Source organism: Capra hircus, chromosome 17 (assembly GCF_001704415.2).
Source record: "Capra hircus breed San Clemente chromosome 17, ASM170441v1, whole genome shotgun sequence".
Classification (NCBI taxonomy): Eukaryota; Metazoa; Chordata; class Mammalia; order Artiodactyla; family Bovidae; genus Capra; species Capra hircus.
The window spans coordinates 4,713,345-4,720,880 of NC_030824.1; positions in this window are offsets into that span (position 1 = coordinate 4,713,345).

Consider the following 7,536-nt stretch of genomic DNA (forward strand, 5'->3'; position numbering starts at 1 on the left):
GCTCATCTATCTATCTATATATAGATTTATTCCCCAGTGGCTCAGCAGGTAAAGCATCTCCCTGCAATGCAGGAGACACTGGAGTTGAGGGTTCTATCCCTGAGTAGGAAAGATCCCCTGGAGAAGGAAATGGCAACCCACTCAAGTATAATTTCGTGGGAAATTCCATGTACAGAGGAGCCTAGCAGGCTATAGTCCAAAGGGTTGCAGAAGAGTCAGACACGACTGAGCAACTAAACACACACAGATAGATCTATTGATCTAGCCAATCTATGCACCTACCTACCTACCTACCTATCTCTCTATCCTACTGATTCTCTTTCTCTGTAGATCCCTGACTAACGCACGAGCTCTGCTGATCACTGGCTGTTCTCCTTCGGGCAAGTGTCACAGGTAAGGCAAGGGTCCCCAGTAAGCAGACGCTACCATGCGGGCTGTTCAGTAGGAAGTGCTCTTGGGGTTGGAACTCAAGGACAAGGGGAGAAGGAAGCAGAATTGGGGAGAGGAACAAGGTGAGCTCTGACGATGGTCCAACAAAGGTCTCAGTGGACCCCACACAGAGCTCTGGAGCCAGAATGGCCTCTCAGAAGCATCTCGAATTAGGACAAGGGGTCAGGACATTATCTTCCCACATCTATTGGTCACTGGATGTTGTCCGTCCCCAGAAGGGAGTGACCTTGCTGAGTCAGCCCGTAAAGAGGGCACCGCTCCTGGAGTGAAAGAATAAACACTTCCATCCCTCAAGTGGAGCAGGTTGTACACCCCAGCACCCAACATGGCAAGCTATTTAAATGGTCTGAACTGCAACATGTCTTCAGCTGCAACATGGGGCAAGCAGCACATACAGATTGCTAATACGATGGAGGTGATTGGTTGATACTTAACGATCCACAAGCCCCGAGGTTACGAGCTTTCCATGCACTTCAACTCATGGGGATGTTTGAGGAGTGAATGAGGTAAATCATGTAAATGCTTAGAATACTGCCTGGTATACTATTATTGCCATATATATTGTAGTAACTATTATATATATATATATATCTCTCTCTCTGGGAGGCCCTACACTGGGTCTTCTTGCAGTGCACGGGTTTCTCTAGTGTCCTGTGGTACATGGGATTCTAGTTCCCCGAGATCAAACCTGCATCGCCTGCACTGGAAAGAGGATTCTTAACCACTGGGGCACCAGAGAAGTCCACCCTCTATTATTATGTTAAATATCACGCACGTATACGACTGCAGCCATCTCTTCACCGGCCTCACAGTAGCCAGAAAGAGCTCTCAACAAGGCCACTATCGCTAGGTTACTCCCCAGCTCTGAATCCTTCCAAACACATCCCTATGACTTTCTAGACACAGCCCATCCCCAAAGGCGTTTGCTAATCTCGGCCCCTCTATGCCTCACACTTCCCCAGCCTCATGGCCCAGTGGATTTAACGACTTTCTATAACTTTATACCTCTGAGCCTTCAAACACCTGGAATACATACCTGATCGCCTCCCCCATATGATGAATTCCAACTTCTTTCTCAAGACTCAACTCAGGTATCACCGTCTTTTGGAAGCCCTCTTGGCGCTCCAGGCTGGTTGGACGCTTTTCCCAGACCCCAGTGCCGCCTGGGCTTGCTCCAATCACGCTACCTGGTTTATTTTTTCTTTTTTTAACATATACACGCTGCTGTGTTTCTTTTTATTTATTTGTGGCTGTGCTGGGTCTCTGTTACTGCATGCGGGCTTTCTCTAACTGCAGAGAGTTTGGGCTACTCTCTAGTTGCCATGTGGTGGCCTCTTTTGTTGCAGAGTGCAGGCCCCAGGTGCACGGGCTTCAGTAGCTGTGTCTTGTTGGCCTTTGAGCACGCACGCGTCAGTCATTCTGACTCACTGGCTCAGTAAGTTGCAGTGTACAGGGTTAGTCGCTCCACGTCATGTGGAATTTTCCCAGGCCAGGGATCAAACTCAAGTCTCCTGCCCTGGCAGATGGATTCTTATCCTCTGACCCACCAGGAAAGTCCTACCTGGATTCTGATTATCCACTGGACACCATTCTGTCTACTCCATCGGACATTGGGTTCTATGAGGCCAAGGCAGCAAGAGTGTTTTTGGATTCCAAAAGAACTGTCCAAGAATAAACAAAAAAAAAATTCTCCATTCCCAGCCCTCATTTCGGGGTTGGGGGGTGGGAGGCTGGCACACAGAGTAGTTTGATCAGGCAACACTCACTGCAAGAAGGAATCTTTCTAGGAAAAGCTCAGCCCTTTCTAGGATAAGTGTGGGGACTTTTCTCCACGTCTCAACGGAACCTACCTAGAAATTCAATTTGAAACCCATGAAAATTGGCTGCAAATTTACTAACCCCTAGAGATGCAGATGAGCGAAACCAAGCAAATGGCTTCTATTGTCATCGGTAACGGCTGTTGTGTTTTGAATAAGCATTTTTATAACTTGCAGACTGGGCCACGTGCTTGCAAAACCTGGAGGCAAGGAGGTCTGCCGTCCAGTGTCCCTCCTGGCTCCTGCGGGCTGCATGTCCCTGGGAGAGTCACCTTCCCGCTCAGAACCTAGGATTCTTCCCACGTGAAATGAGAGCTGGAGCCGAGCTGAGCTCTAAACACAGACCTCCCGCTCCAAACAAACATGCGACTTCCCCGCGGTCCAGTGGTTAAGAATCTGCCTTCCATCGCAGGTGACATGGGTTCCATCCTTGTTTCCGGGAAGATCCCACATGCCGAGGGGCCACTAAGCCCGTGGGCCACAACTACTGAGCCAGCGCGCCCAGAGCCCGCGCTCTGCAACAAGAGAAACCACCGCAGTGAGAAGCCTGTGCACCGCAGTGGAGAGGAGCCCCAGCTCGCTGCAACCGCAGAAAAGCCTGAGCGCAGGAATGAAGACAAGGGCAGCCAAAAAAATCAATTTTTAAAAAAAGAATGGAATTTCTTTAAAAAAAAAAAAAAAAGGCATGATTCCTACAGCTCTTTAGCTCATCAAGTCTAAGACGTCCTGTCTACACCTGAGAGCTTCTTAGTGGTTCAATCCCCAAGTCTTCACCTGGTTGGCACTCAAAGCCACCGACAGCATCGGTCCCAGCTTTCTGTCTTGACCCATTTGCAAATGCACCCCCTGCAGGCCCAGAGACATAGGCCACCTCCCACCTCCCAGCCACACCCCCTCCCTGGTCCTCACTTCCATTGTTTCTCCTCCCTAACCCCCTACCTCTCTCCCTTGCACCCTGGAGCACCATGTGCCAGGTATACAGTTGGTGCTCAAAAAGCACTGCACGATATTTATTTCATGGCAGGCCAAGTATGGGTTGAACTGTGTGCCCACAAAATATGTTGGAATTCTAACCCTTGGTACCCGGGTCAAGCACTCATCTACCCATTCAATGTTCCCCCAAGTGCCCACTGTGTACCAGGTACTGTGTCTGGCAGGGGAAGAGGATGCTGACCCAGACAGACGCAGCTCACATCCTGGGGAGCACTCTGTCTGGGACTTAACAGACATGCAGCCTGTCTTTGCTCACCAGGTGTCGGAGGAGCAGGCAGGGATGAGCCCCATTGTGAGCCAGACTTCATTGAGGGGACCTGTGTGCACAAGTGGGCTATGAACCTCCCCGAGGGACTAAGCACTGGCTTGTGAGACTGGGTCTGTGACGATCAAAACAGAATCACGTCCAGCTTGCCCCATGGAGTGGACGTGGGCCCGTCTGCCAGGTATCTGTCTATCTGTAGGAGTGGGCGAGGCTGAATCCCAGTCCTGGGCACCCCAGCACCACAGCCCCCGGCTTTAGCACAGGAGGCCCAGCCACCAGCCAGCCAGATCTGCCGCCTCTGGGGTCAGCAGAGCTGTGACCCGAGGGCGTCTCATCTCCGGCGGCCTGGCAGTGGGTAATTGCAAGGCCACCTGCGGCCGCTGGGCCGGAATCAATTTTATCCACTCCATCCATCCGCCAGCAGACAGCGCCCTCCACTTCCCGTAGCCCTGAAAATACAGCCTCTGGGGGTTCCGGCAAAGGGGGAGCAGTCTGGCCACCACCTCCCAGTCAGGCCAGTGTGCGTGCCCAGTCTGGATCTGTTCCAAAACCCTCATCTGGGTTATTGATACTCATAATAAATAGTCATCATTACCAAGTGCTCATGATGGCCAGGTCCACACTCAGCTCATACAAGGCTCACCTTTCATTCCATCCTCACAGCAACTCTACAGGCAGGAACAAGTGTTCCCACTGAACAGATGAAGATACTGGGGGTCAGAGAGTAGATGATGTTGCTGGATTCTGTTCCGTGTAGCTCCAAAGCTTCATGTTCTAACTGGGAGCCAGGGAGGTGCCTTGTGGGCAGGACGTCATCCCAAGGTCCTGACTTCAAGAGAAGTGGGGCATGCGCCAGGGTGATACCTGAAGATTCTCGGGCCCAGAGGCAAGAAGCCCTTCTTTTTATTGCTTTTCAGGATGGGGCTGTGTGACCTCCACCAAGTCGCTTCGCCTCTCTGAACCTCAGTTTCCTTGTCGGTAACAGAGGTTGAAAGGCTATGGGAAGCCAGGGCAGGCTGGGGGGCGATGTCTAAACTGGAGCCTCCACCTCCCTCTGCCCAACAGTCTAATGGTACCTTCTGGTCTCTTCTGCTGCCCTCACGGTTTTCACCAGGACACAGAGAAACTATGCTTGGTGTTCAGATTCCAGAGGAAAGTTCACTGGAACAGAGGCTCAAGGACTCTGGGCCGTGTACCTTGGTCAGTGCTGGGGGTGGGGGACCTGGCAGTCTTCATGGTGAACCTAGAGGCCACTGTCACCCCAGCTATGTCTAGGAAGTATCTTCCATGTGCTTGACCCCTCCTTTATTTAACCTCACAGCAACCTCGAAGTAGGTGTGGTTATCTCCATTGTACAGATGAGTAAACTGAGGTTCAGAGGCACTGAATGACCTGCCCAAGTCATCAAAAAAAAGCAATAACCTGGCTAGGATTGGAACTCAATTCTGTTCAATTCCAGGGTCATTATTTTTCACAGCTCTACACCCTCGCCCAAGCCTACGATGACCACCAAACCCTGATCAGCTCTTTCCACACCCCGCATGGAAGACTGAAGGCAAAAAGACCACCCACTTCAGAGTCACACATAGCTGGCTCTTCATTATCAACATGAAAAGCGTAAGCAACAAAAGGAAAAATAGCAACTTGGACATTTACCAAAATTTTACACTGCTGTAAACAATACCATAAAGAAAGCGAAAAGACAACTCACTAAATGAGAGAAAGTATTTGCGAATCATATATCAGATAAGGCATCCTCCTCCAAAGAAAATATACAAACGGCCAATAAGCACACTTAAAGATGTTTGACATCATTAACCATCAGGGAAATAAATGCGAGTCAAAACCACAATGAGATACCACTTCACACCCACTAGGATGACTAGAATCAAAAAAAGTCAGATAGTAACAAGTATTGGCTAAAATGTGGGAAAATAATCAAAACACCCATCTACTGTGGGCAGGAATGTAAAACGATGCAGTCCCTTTGAAAACAGTCCAGCAGCTCCTCAAGTTTTGGTAAGCATCATGTTCTTATATGACCCAGCAATTTCACTCCTAGGTATTTAGCCAAAGGGATTGAAAACACACGTCCACACCAAAATTTCCACACATGTTCATAGCAGCTCTACTCACACGAGTCAAAAAGTGGAAGCAAACCAAACGTCCATGAACAGCTGAAAGGCTACGCAAATGTGATCTATCCATACGATGGAATATTATTCAGCGATAACAACGAAGACCTTACATGGGCTACAACATGGATGAACTTTGAAAACACTGTGCTAAGTGAAACAACCCTGTTACAAAAGGTCACACATGGTAGGATTCCACTTATACGAAATGTCCAGAAAAGGCAAATCTATAGAGACAGAAAGAAGATTGGTGGCTACCAGGAGCTAGCGAGAGAGACGAGTTAAGAATGACTGCTGGGGCCTCCCTGGTGGCTCAGTGGGAAAGAATCTGCGTGCCGATGCTGGAGACACGGGTTCCATCCCTGGTCTGGGAAACTCCCGCATGACGTGCGGAGCAACCAAGTCCATACACCACGACTACTGACCCTGTGCTCCAGAGCCCAGGGGCCGGAACCACCGAGCCCACACACTTCAGAGCTTGTGCTCCGCAGCAAGAGAAGCCGCTGCAGGGAGAAGCGGGTACTGCAGCTAGAGAGCAGCCAGTGCAGCGATGAAGACCCAGTGCAGCCAAAGACAGAAATTCGTAAAACCTGCTAACAGGTTTGGGGGCGGGGGGCGGTGGGAGTGGACTTTATAGTGTTCTAATATTGACTCATGGGGATAGTTGCCCAACCCTGTGAGTAGACTAGAGACCGCTGAAATGTACCTCTGAATGTGTGAATATTAGAGTCAGGGAGCTATATCTCCATAAAGCCGCAAAGGAAAAACCCATCTTAAGCAAACTCGAGAGCTGTGTGACCGCAGAATAAAGATTTCCCAGCTCCAAGCCTCAGTTTCCTCCTCTGTGAAATGGGTTAATAACCCAAACACCAGCTTACACTGAAATCAAGGAGAGAGTGGCTGGGACCCAGCACACAGTAGGTGCTCACCCCGCAGGAGGTTCCTTCCCGAGAGTGACAGGTCACTGGGGTCGTCCAGGCAGAAGGCCTCAAACGAAGTCCAGCCTGGCCCAGACGGCAGAACTCTGGACACAGGAAGATGCTCATTGCCCATGACATAATTGAGATGGATGGCTCGGGCCAGCCGTCAGGCTGGGAGCGGGCGGCCCGCAAAGAGGCCGTGGGGGAGCCTATTACCGTACACGTGTTAACAGCGCATCCTTTGTACCGACAGCCACGCGGGCGCGGGCAAGGGCCGCTCCCGCATTGTCTGCGCGCCGCGGCCCCGCGGTGATGAATGGGCCGCGCGCGCCCGGACGGCCCCTCCCGGGTACCACGGGCCGAGGGTGACACTACGTGGCCGCGCTGGGAACTGCGAGCAGAGGCTGCTGACAGCGGGCGACCGGCCCCTTCCTTCAGAGCTCCAGAGACAGGGTATGCCAAGCCCTTAGGACACAGCCTGGCACGTAGTAGGTCCTCAAGAAACCCAGATTATAATGATCACTACCGTTACTTTCAGGGGTGAAAACAGGCATAACCAAGTTCAAAAACTGGATAGGTTTGCCAAGTACAAGACACTCCATTCAGCTTCAGAGGAATAGCAAATACTTTTTTTAAGTATGTCCCAAATATTTCATATACTTAGCCTTCAAAAAACTCATTCATTGTTTATCTGAAATTTGAATTTAACAGGGCTCCCAGTTTTGATTTCTTTTGTTTTTGTAAGCCCAGCAGCCCTACAACGGGGTGACTTAAGACATAACACTTCACCTTTCTGGGCATCTGTAAAATAAAGTCATCCTCTGTTCCTGTACTAACAGGATTGTTGTTCAGATTAAATGAGATGATGTTCAGGACTTCCCTGCTGGTCCAGTGGGTAAGACTCCGTGCTCCTAATACAGGGGACCCGGGTTTGATCCCTGATCAGGGAACTAGAT